At 31.3% G+C, this 12,500-nt stretch overlaps 1 protein-coding gene across 5 annotated transcripts in view; it reads left to right on the forward strand.

Annotated features, from left to right (window-relative positions):
- LOC124953616 (stress-activated protein kinase JNK) overlaps positions 1–12,500 on the forward strand; it is a 173,700-nt gene that overhangs the window by 4,820 nt on the left and 156,380 nt on the right. Inside the window, exon 1 of one of the 5 annotated variants that reach the window (XM_047505236.1) lies at positions 3,753–3,770. The exons of the other annotated variants lie outside the window; for them this stretch is intronic. The gene's annotated coding sequence lies outside the window, so the exon portion shown is untranslated. Of the gene's footprint in view, positions 1–3,752; positions 3,771–12,500 lie in introns of those variants that run through there. 5 annotated transcript variants of the gene reach the window in all.

The following is a 12,500-nucleotide window of genomic DNA, read 5'->3' on the forward strand; positions in this document are numbered from 1 at the left end:
CTCTAAAGTCGAATAGTCTCAATATACAGAGTATATATATATATATATATATATATACACATATATACTATAATAATAAAGCATATATATATATATATATATATATTCTATATTCTATACTCAAAACTCACTTATTGTTAGTCGAGTTTAGCAAATGGGATTCGAATGGTTACGCGTTAGTAGGAGCTGATAAAGACTTCGGTAGGGATCGTGTTTTAGCTATAAGGATATTTGATGTTGTTACATTGGAAGTAGAATAGCTTGAGAAAGTTGGTTCCCCTTGGCAAAGGTATATTCGGTCTATCGTCGTTGAGAAACAGGAACTCGGCCGTTTGTCAAATTAATTTGCTAACTTTCACGAGACGATGTTACCACGCGCCATATGGCGAACTTACAAACCAACGAGACATTTCGTTTACCTTTAGAAGTCCTTTTTTTTTTTTTTTTTTTTTTTTTTCCTTACTCGTCTCTCTTTTTGTTCTCGTAAGGTAAAAAAGAAAAAAAGAAAAGGAAAAAAAAAATGAAATCAAAATAACTTTTCGTAAAATCCAAATTTCTAATGAAAACGAAATTATTTTTGATCGAAGAAATATTAAAGATCATAATTTATTATCAATTTAAACGCAAATCTCTTTTCAATGTTATTGAACGTTATATTACCAATACCGACAAAATTTTTCTTTTCCATTATTTTCTTTTCTTTTTTTCACTATTTCTTTTTTTTTTTTTTTTTCCTTTTTTTTCATCTTCTTCCATTTTTCCTACTCTTCGTTCGAGTTCCGGGGTTGGGGAGGGGGAAAAAAAGTTGAAACTTTTTAAATTAATGGAAATTCTTTCGACACTAGTACCAGACTTCATTTTAATATATTTTTTATCCTTTTTTGTCTCCCTCTCTCTCTCTCTCTCTCTCTCTCTCTATATATATATATATATATATATATATATATATATATCTATCTATCTATCTCTCTTTCTATTTCTTCCTTTGAATTGTGACGGTCAATTGTTCCCTTTTTTCTCTCTCTCTCTCTCTCTCTCTCTCTCTCCCTTTCTCTTTTTCTCTCTTTCTCTCCTTATATATTTTTTTCTTTCTACCCCAAGTCAGATTTCACTTGGTATTCGAGGATCAAGACAAGAAACGGACTTTTCCATAAATTTTCTCTTTGTTTCTATCCAGAAGTGAACATATTCAAGAAAAGAGCCGACTTGTTATAGATCTTCATTTCTTGGTATTATCGAATCAAAAACTTCGACGAAAAGAGTTTGTAAACTCTAGTTGTAAGGCAACTCTTTGTGATATTGAAAACGATGAAAGGAGAAAGAAAAGAGAAAGAGCGAGCGAGCGAGCGAGCAAATGAGAGAGACAGAGAGGAAATAAAAATCGATCTTTTTTAGTAAGAAAAAAATTTATTACGAGTATCTTCGAAAAGTATTATCTAAAAAAGTCTAACGATTGAAGTTTATTACGAGACGCGTTGTTCTTTGTTGCACGAGAAATTCGAAAAAAGTTTCTTTCGATTATTTCACCCCTTCCCTCTCCTTTGAACTTTTCGATTTACACGATTGACTTAAAAAAAAAAGAAAAAAAGGAAAAAAAAAATCATACCAGATACGATTTTGAAAATCACAAGAAATTACTTCTTTATTCGATTTTTTTTTTTTCGATTAATCACGTTTTCCTTTTTAGATTGTAAAAAGGTGAAGATCGTAAAAAAAAAAAAAAAAGAAAAAAAAAATACAAGACAGAAAAAATTCAACGAATTAATTTGGCGATTTAACGAAATTACAAAAGCTTTCCTCTTTCTTCCTTTTCTTTTCCCTTCTTTGTAGTATTTACAAAAGTATAAACAAAAAAAAAACAAAAAACAAGAAAAGAAAAGAAAAGAAAAGAAAAGAAAATTACGACGTTTTGTGATAGTAATTCCGATTTTTAAAATTTGTTTATAGAATTAATTGGCTTCCGTATTATTCTCTTGTTCTTCCCATTACTTCCCGCCCCCTCCATGCATACGAACACACAAACACACACACACACACAATATATATATATATATATATATATATATATATATATATATACACGAAAGCACACACGCAGTCTACTTAACTTTTCTGAAAAGTCGAACGTTTTCATAGAGAATTATTTTCCTAAATATAAAAACATTATCGCTTTGATCAAAGTTCAAAGACATCTCTTTCACGGTCCGTTATTATTATTCATATGACAAACTTATTCAGCAAAATTCGTCGGTTTACAGCACGACGTTCGCGTTGGTGCACTCGCGCCACGTTTGTGATCGGAATGGCTAATACAAAATCTCTCTGGTATATCATCATTCGGAATTCCTCTCGTGTTTCGACTTTGCCGGTGAAAGCACGAGATGTCGGGGACATAGTGTTGTACAGTGTTTTTTCTCTCTCTCTCTCTCTTTTTCTCTCTCTCACATATTCTCTTTGCTCTTTTTCCTTCTTTTTTTTTCTCTCTTTTCCTTAAAAAAGAAGGAGGAAAGGGAACAGTTGTTTTCGAGGATCGTTTCTTTTTGTCTTTCTCTCTTACTCTTTTTTTTATTTTATTTTATTTTATTTTATTTTATTTTATTTTTTTTGAAAGAACACGATTTTTATTAGAGCGTTTAGAGTTTTCTTTTCGAGTCAAGGGGGAAAAAAAAAAAAAGAAAAAAAAAGAAAGGAAAGGAAGAGGAAAAAGAAAAAAAAAAAATAGAGAAACATCGATAAGATATTGTCAGGTTTTTTTTTTAGATTCAAACTAAATAAAAAATTTATTTCTATTTTATCGAAAGAAAATATATCTAATTATACTTATCAATTTGTTTCTATCAATCGCAATGATTTTGTTAACACTACGAACGACGATTCCGTTTCGATGAATTTTTTTGTTCGTTTTAAATCTATTATCCAAAACAATGTTTTCGTAATTAATTGTTCGTAATAAAAACTTCCCCCTGTCGTCGCCCTCTTTTCCCTACTTTTTTTTCTTTTTCTTTTTTTTTCTCCCCTCTCTAATCCAATCAACGAGGTCGAAAGAATAGTAGACTTTTCTTATTTTTAATAATGTTTCATGGTTGTAGAGAAAGACTTTTGTAGGTCGAAATATGACGGAAATCAAGTCTGTATAACTCCTATCTCAACCTCTCTTCCCTTCCTACCCCTCTCTCCCTTTCTCTCTCTCTCTCTCTCTCTCTCTCTCTCTCTCTCTCTCTCCCTCTCTCTCTTTCCTATCCTTTCTTCATCACGTTTCATCGCTCCTGACACACACATACACTATGTATATATATATATATATATATATATATATATATATATATATATGTATGTTGTATGTATGTATGTATGTATGTATGTATGTATGTATGTATGTATGTATACATGTTCGCAATGGAGTTCCAACTAGTGGTCTGCCCTAGTCTCTCTTACTCGACTCTTAGACAGGAAATTAACTGAAGCTCCTTCCGTTCTTCCGTCACCTTTCCGTCATCATCAACGAAGGTGCCACCTGCGTTAGGATTTATCCTTCGAGTTAATCAGTTCTATTATATTCGTTAGGGTATAACTATAAATTCGACATTTATAAATGATAAGAAATTAATCAAATTGTGATTTACACGATAATGTTTAATGGTTATTAATTTTAATATCTTAGGATTTGTGATTACTTCGAAATAAGAACAATGAGAAGAATGAAGGAAGCAGAGACGGCGGAGGAGGAGGAGGAGGAGGAGGAGGAGGCCAACGAGAGGAGAGAATCTATCGTAGGAATTTTATTTATTCAATATTTAAATGACAATAATAGAACGTAGAATATCTTGTTTTAAATTGATCACAATTTATATGCCATTTTAAAATGGACGATGTCAATAGAGTATCATATTTTTTTTTGTAAACATATTAATTTTATTCGAATTAGATTTCGATTGGTTTTAAATGGGAAGATGAGATGGTAGATGGGAAAGGATTATTAAAAGGAATTATTTATTTGACAAATTTAAATGACAGTAATCTTATCGTATAATTTCTTATATTAAATTGATCAGTTTATAATACTTAAGTAACGGCTGACGAGTAGAGTATTATTTTGTATCGGAAGCCATAGCGAGAAGAGAAACCGGCTAAGCAAAGCATTTACGAGGGTCCAAGAGAAAGGTTGATCGTTTTCTTCGAGAGAACGACCATGTAGGCTACTTTTCTCGTTAATTTTTCAACCTTCCAACGTAGCCCCACTAAAGCGAACAGGTGTTAACATTGTGATAAAGATTAATCGATTCCATCAACTTTTTTCTTTTTTTTTTTTTTTTTCTCTTGCCTCTCCTCACCGTCCCTCCGTTTTCGTTATAGCAACGTTGAATATTCTTTTCTTTTCCTTTTATTTCCTTTTTATTTCTCAATATCGCGAACTTCCATTTCTTTCTTTTTTCTTCGTTTTTAATTTATTTATTATCTATTTATTTTATTTTTCTTCTCGTACATGAAAGATAAAGTATTTATTATTATTTCCATTGAACAACGTTGCGAGATAAAAACTCGATTAAAAGTGAAATTTAGAATTCGTATTGATTTCTCTCTCTCTCTCTCTCTCTCTCTCTCTCTCTCTCTCTCTCTCTCTCTCTTTCTCTCTCTTTCACTTTAGATTTTAAATACCCAAGAAAGTTTTCAAAGATGATATCGGAACTTTGGTTGCGTAAAGGAGATTTGCATGTTGTATCATCTCTGCATTTCTTCTCGCGCACTTAGCTTCCTCACGTAATTCCAGAAAGTTTTACTACAAAATAAATATTCAATGAGTATCGATCGAGATACTTCTATACAAAATTACTCATTTTCTTGCTTTGCACGATAGTAGTGTTGTAAAATATTCTTGGATATCGAATTGCTATACTTCGATTGTTATTATTTCCCAAGTTAGAATATTTATTGTTTCTTTTCTTTATGTGTAAGTGTATGTGTGTGTGTGTGTGTGTGTATGCGCGCGTGTGTGTGTAATACGATGGAATGACAAAGTGAGAATAAATAACTTTTATTTGTATAAAAATTAAAGCAAAATTTTATTTATATTTATATCTTATAATTGATATCAATATTGATAACGAAGAGAATTTACTTATCGATGATAATTAAGATATAAAATTAATCGATTATATTTTCTTCTTTTCATCTTTTCTCCTCGTTTGATTTCTTTTTATTTCTTTTTCTTGTTTTCTTTTTTTTTCTATATTTACTTTTTTCTTATTTTATTATTATTTTTCTTTTTTTTTTTTTTTTTTTTTTTTTTTTTTTTTAATTTATATCGTTTTAATTATAGACGTATTTTCTCGGAATATAAACCTAAAGCTATTTTTCTGTAATGAAAGGATTAAGAACATGATCATAAAAAAGGCGCGCAGGGTGGTGATTGCGATGGGGGAGGGGAGGGGGGATCAGAGTTTCATTCCAATCTCGCTTCACTCGTAGATGGAGGAAAACGAGCTACTTGCTTTTGTCGGCTTTTCGAACTAAAGCTTCGCGAGTTTGAACGGACCTTTCATCGTGGCAGTTTATTGCACCGCTGTTAATTAGAATCAGCCGGCACCGTGCGAATTTTAAACACTCGAAGAGAGATTAATAGTTCGATATATAAAAAGTATGGATTATTATCGATATTAAACAGTCGTATAACTGATTGACAATTTTATGTTGTTCATTGTTCTTTTTTATGCACATATATATAATTTTTAAAGATGTGCTTGTATGGTGTGTGTGTGTGTGTGTGTGTGTTCATTATTGTATGACGTACAAGGTTTATAACGTTAAAACAATTTTTTTTTATGTTTTTATTTATTTATTTATTCATTTATTTATTTATTTTTTCTTTTTTAACAGATTTCTAGGCATTTGAAAATTTGACGATCGTACTTTCCAAAGAGATCTTAACGTTAGAAAATATATTTCTAATAGTAAAAGTAGCAGAATCGTTAGAGAAGAAATATGTTTAAGCATTTAATAAATTTCAAAAGATACGAAATGGAGTTTGGCTATTAAATTTTTTTCTTTTTTTTTTTTTTTTCTTTTTTAACTAATATTTTTAATACATTTCTCCGTGGCGTTTGACGCAATATTTATTACCGAATGCGACGAAGGAGGGGTAGCGAGGGAAGCAGAGGGTGGGACTGGTTGTGGGAAAAGCGGTTTACAATTTTATTAAAATCCTTGAAAGTGGTTGATCTAGTCGAAGTAGATCATATCTCTGAACACAAAACAATTGTGAAGAGAGAGGGAGAGAAAATCAAATGGAGGAAAAACTGAGAGAGAGAGAACGAGAGAGATAGAGAGAGAGGGAGAGAGAGAGAAATAGGGGAAAGAATTGCAAAGACTGAGTCGGTTTAATCAACGGATGCGGAAAATTAAAAAGTATACCGGAACCGGGCGGAATAAGCAACGCACTCGTAATAATAATCTTTCGAGAGGTTCCATCTGCTGAGAATGATCAGGGCCGGACACGTGACGAGCCGGTACGTTTTATAAATTAAAAAAGAAAAAAAAAAAAAAAAAAAAGAAAGAAAAACAAAAAGAAAAAAGAGAAAAAAAAGAAATCATAAGAAGAGATATTTCCTTTTGTCGCTCCGACGAGTCGCGGCGACGAACTCGTCGTTTCATTTACGTCAAGATGGAAGTGCTTGTACTTCCTGTTGCCTTTTTTTTTTTTAACCTATCTGACCTTTTCCAGCGTGTTTTTTTTTTCTTTTTTCTTTTTTCTTTTTTCTTTTTTTTTTATGCACAGCGACAGAGCACAGTTTTCACGTAGTTTCTAAGAAGATCTTTTAACCTTAAGACAAGAAATATCGAAATAGTGCGAGAGTTATATGATAAAGATAGTTTTCTTTTTTATTACTTTTTGTCTCTTTTTTTTTTTTTTTTTTTTTTTTTTTTTTTTTTTTTTTTTTTAAATTAATAATCCTCCGTCATTTAGTAATTAAATTCAGATAAATTTCTTTCGAAGGGTCAACGATCGTTTTATCCTCTTTTTTTTTCTTTCTCTTTTTTCCTTTTTCCTTTTTTTTTTTTTTTTCCTTTTTTTGTTTTTATTTGCATAAATATATATTATATACATATCGGTGTCCTGAATCGGTCAGATAAAATTCGAAGTTCCGTGCGTCGACGAATTACGTACATCCGGCCAACATGCTCGGGGCAACGTCAGCAACTTCCGGGTTATATTCGCACGTTTTATAGGGGGAAAAAAAAAAAAAAAAAAAAAAAAAAAAAAAAAAATAAAAATAAAAATAAAAAAGGAGCGGGTGGGTGGTGAAAAGAAGAGGGGGGTGATGAGGTTAGGGGAAGAACAGCAGATGTCGTTGCCGGGGGAACGTACCTTTCACAGTTACCCAGTCTATTTGTGGATTGCCTCTCTGTTGAAGGGGTTGAACCTTCGTGTGCTTGCTTATCCATATTTAAATAGCCACCTACCTATCTATCTACCTACCAGCCTTTAGACTATGTTATCATTGAGCTTTTATAGTTTGAAATATCGTCAAGCTTGAATTTTCAGAATTGACGTTAACTTTTCAATTTTTCATTTCCTTTTACTTGTCTTGTTTTTTTCTTTTTTTCTTTTTTTTTTTTTTTTTTTTTTCTCTGCAAATAACAGTCCGACGAATCACTTATCTATTATCGTATCAAAGGATACGATAAAAGATCTTTATCATTTTTCTTATTCCCTTTTTTTGTTCTTTTTCTTCCTCCTTTCGAATCTCGATGACATTTTCGAATGTTCTTGATACGTAGACATCGTAGACGTCGAATATGGCGAACACGGAAATTACATCCGCAGGCACGATTCCGTTCAAACCCTTCAAACCCTTCTCTGCACGTTGTCTACGGACGCATCGAGCCATCCAATCGCTGTACGATCTGTTTGTCATCGTTATACCGAGACTGCAATTTATTCCAACACCATCCGTCAAGTTTCTACTCTCTTTCTCTCTCTCTCTCTGTTGTTCCTACGTCTATCCGTCTGGCGTTTTAGTAGAGGAGGAAAGCGAGGGGAGTTAAAAGAGGGAAGTCCTCTCTCGTTCATACATATTTAAATACCGATGCTGAAATCTCCTTTCACACGTTTCACCTCCTTTTTTCGGAGATATCGAATTAACGAGAAAGAAAGAGAAAGAGAGAGAGAGAGAGAGAGAGAGAGAGAGAGAGAGAGAGAGAGAGAGGGTGTGTGTGTGTGTGTGAGTGAGAGAGAAAGAAAGAGATGGGTGTATGCTGTTTGCAAAATCGTTTGTGTTTGTTCGTCTTCGTCGATTTTTCTCTCCTTTATATTTATTTTCTTTTTTCTTTTTTTCTTTTTCTTTTCTTTTCTTTTTTTCTTTCTTTAGCTTTAAGCTTCTCACAAATCCACGTATTCTTATAGTCGAACATTTTAACGATCATGTTTTCGTAAGTACGTTTACTGCGTCATAAAAAAATATTCTCTATTTTTTATTCCATAGTTTGAATATAATTGATATGGAATTGAATATTTTAAATCGTTATCTAAATAATTATATGTACGACGATAAAAATATTTATTATTAATTATATAATTTATAGATATATTTTGTTTGTGTATATATATATATATAGGATTGTTTTTTGTCAAAAGATATTACGTCTAATCTAATCTATTGATTGGTTTAATATTCTACTAATTAGATTTTTAATATTTGTAATTATACAAAATATGATTTTGTATACTTTAAATTTTGATCTAAATATTTATATTATGCAGGATAATAAAAATATTATATAGTTAGATTAATATTAATGTTATTCGACGAGAGGAAAGAAAATTCTTTATCTATTAATTGAATCGTTTTATTTTTCGATCGTACGGATAATTTTTTCTAATTTAATTCGATCATCCATAAAAATGATGAACTCGATGTACGGACGGATTTGATTCTAAGTCTTCGAATTCAGGAGAGATATCGAAGGACACTTTCAATATTTAGGAATTAGGATAGTTCCCACGAAATTGGCTCGAAGTGTGACTTTGGGAAGCCGTTGGATAAACTTCCTTTTTTTTCTTTTTTTTTTTTTTTTCTTTTTTTCCCCCACCCCATTTTTTTCCCTCTATCCTTCCTTTTTATATCTTCCTTCTCTTCTCTCTCTCTTTCTCTCTCTCTCTCTCTCTCTCTCTCTCTCTCTCTCTCTCTCTCTATCTATCTATCTATATCTACGTAGAACGCAATCCTTATGGCGAATGCAAACCGGATTAGGATTACTTTTATTTGTAATTCAGGCAATCCTATTTCTCGGACTGATCGCGTAAAAGCGATTCCCGTCGTTAATTCAACGCGGGATCGATTCGATTAATTGGGAAAAGGGGTTGCAACGAATGAGTATTCATCTTGACGTTTAATTTATTCTACAGCAATCTTGGTAAGAGAAAATGGAAGAGAGAGAGAGAGAGAGAGAGAGAGAGAGAGAGAAAGAGAGGACGGGTGGAAGGGGGAAAAAGATAGAAATAGTGTTGTTAGAGTCGACTAGAAATAATATATTATTTGGTTCTTGAATACAGTTTGAGAAATTTTCACCTAAGTTCCTCGTTTCTAACCAAGCCAAATTTAGTTGATACGAAGAAATTAATCTCTCTCTCTCTCTCTCTCTCTCTCTCTCTCTCTATATATATATATATATATATATATATATATATATATATATATATATGTATATATGTATGTTGAAGTAGATTTTAAATATATCACAAAAATCAAGCATTTTCAATAGTCCGAATTATCGGCATCAATCCGGCAAAATTGTCAATCCTGTCTTATCTTGAATTATATTATTAATTTGACCTATTTGTAATTCTATAATAAATTCATTATCTTTTTATAACATTAATTTTTTTTTCTCATTTTTTTTCTCTCTCTCTCTCTCTCTCTTTTTTTTTTCCTTTTTTTTTTAAGGATAATTTAATTCGAGAAATAAATTTGAACGTATAATTTATTAAACGTAAAATCACTGTAAGGTTTAACGAAGGGGAAAAAAATGTTTTTTATCGAATCGTTTGCCCGAGTAACGAAGTTGTCAACATTTCGATCATTATCTCTCTCTTTCTCTCTCTCCCTAAATTAAATTCTCTCGATTTAAAATACGTCTTTTGTTGTATCACCGATACACATAGATAAAAGTATTACATTAACAAATGATTCTCCTTCTTCTTCGTTTACTATGTAAATAAGGCTAATTCAATAATTACATAAACACACATACACACACACACACACACATTTATAAATATCATTCATTAATTCAGTCTAATCAATGTAAACGAAAGAAAGCTCTTTCTGTGTACTATAAATAATTGAACGGTCAAATTCTCATATATTACTCTTTATAATGAAATTTCTTTGACGAAGGTATAGACAGAGAGAACACAGAGAGATAGAGAGAGAGAGAGAGAGAGAGAGAGAGAGAGAAATTAATAGAATAAATAAGAGAAAAAAGAAGAGAAGAAAAAAGAAAAACGATAAAAACGATATCGTTGGCCTTATACAAAAATCTAATATAAATCTAAATTTGAAATATATCTAAAGTAAAATCGAAAAGAATAGGATCGTATACCGAGATAAATGAACTTAAGTTCGAAGTTGACCATTGGATGATTTCTCCATGCTTTCTATGTAAATACGGAACATGCTTTGTATTTTTTTTTTTCTTCCTTTCTTTTTCTTTTTTCTTTTTTTTTTTTTTTTTTTTTTTTTTTTATGTACTCATACGAATGAGCATTTAATATTTAAAGAATGTGTCAATCCAATTCGATTCTCTTTTAGTATTCATCTCCGTTTAAATGGATCATTTTTCTAGTTTCATTTCTTTTCTCTCTCTCTCTCTCTCTCTCTCTCTCTATTTTCTTCTTTTTTTTTTTTTTTTTTTTTTTTTTTCTCTTTAGAAATTTCCACTGCGTTTATTAAAGGAAAAGAAGAGAGAGAGAGAGAGAGAGGGAGAGGGAGAGAGAAAAAATGAAAAAAAGAAAAAAAAATAGGAAAGAAAGAAAGAAGAAAGTATGAAATATCTAAGAAGTTGCGACGTTGATCTCCGATTGAAAAAAAAAAGAAAAAAAAAAAGCCAGGAAAAAAAAAGAGAAAATGAAAGAAAGAGGAATGTAGTAAGTCTTCCGACGAGTTTCTTCTCTCGTAGCTTCGCTATTGATCGATTCTCGAGGCTCGTTACGTAGATATTCGAGAGGTAGTGGGAGTAGAATAGCCTCGTATTCCTATTTCGAGTCACACACCCCCTTTTGCCACCCTCTCGCGAAGGTATTTTTACGGATCGGACGTGCAAGCGCCGCACAGACACACTAATACACAGATATACATAAATACAGACGTACACACAAAATACACGTAGATACATATATACACATATATGGATATATGCAGATAGCTATGTATGTATATATATATATATATATATATATATATGTATTCATACTATTGAACCCTAATGCTTCAAGGGAGAGAAAGCTGAGTTTGGGGAAAGGGGAGAAGGGTAACAAGAGAGCACTTCACACGTGCCAATCTAAATAATTGCTGTGATGTGGGTAGCCATGTAGTTCGTTGCTTGCTATGGGGGTTGCGTTGGTCTTCTTTGGATCTTTCTTCACCCTTCCAATTCTCTTTCTCTCTCTTTCTATCTTATCTATCTATTTGTCTATCTATTTATCTCTATCTTTATATCTCTCTTTCTCTTTTTCTCACCCTTAGTTAAATTGGACAATGGCTTTTGAATTGGTGTTTTGTCATATGTAATAGGACCAGCAGATTGTGCCGAATCGAATGAAAACATATACCTATATAAACGCATAATTACGTGGATGAAAATTATTGCAAGAACGAATAAATACGTTTTGGTAAATATACATACATATGCATATATATACATAAATATACATACATATACATGTATATATATATATATACTTATAGATATTACTGTAGGTATATCATTATCTATTATATAGAATTATTTATGAATTGTGAACTTGAAGTTATTGGACGATTCATTACAAAAAAAAATCAATTAATCTTTCTCGAAGCTTTTTTTTGAGACTTTATCGTATCTTTCTTATCATATTTTTCATTTTCTTTTTCTTTTTTTCTTTTTCTCTTTTCGAATCGCAATATTACGAATTTTTGATCGATTTTGTTAAAACCACGAACGAATCCATTATACATCGTAATTTACATAGATACGTATGTACATGGTGTATATCGATAATACGGAATTATCGTAATATCTATTAATATCTACGAGTTATTACTATAATCATATTGTTAAATCATAGTCTATCGGATTAATTGATCGGAACAATTAATTTCATTGATAATATCGTTTGTCAATTTAATAGTATAAAATAGATACGATACGATATTATAATATGAATACGATACGATACAATGTAATAAAGATTTTTGTAAATTTTGGTTAAGGGCCGGAATCGAATAAGAATAGATAGTATTTTT

The sequence above is a fragment of the Vespa velutina genome, chromosome 13 (assembly GCF_912470025.1).
Source record: "Vespa velutina chromosome 13, iVesVel2.1, whole genome shotgun sequence".
In the NCBI taxonomy this organism is placed as follows: Eukaryota; Metazoa; Arthropoda; class Insecta; order Hymenoptera; family Vespidae; genus Vespa; species Vespa velutina.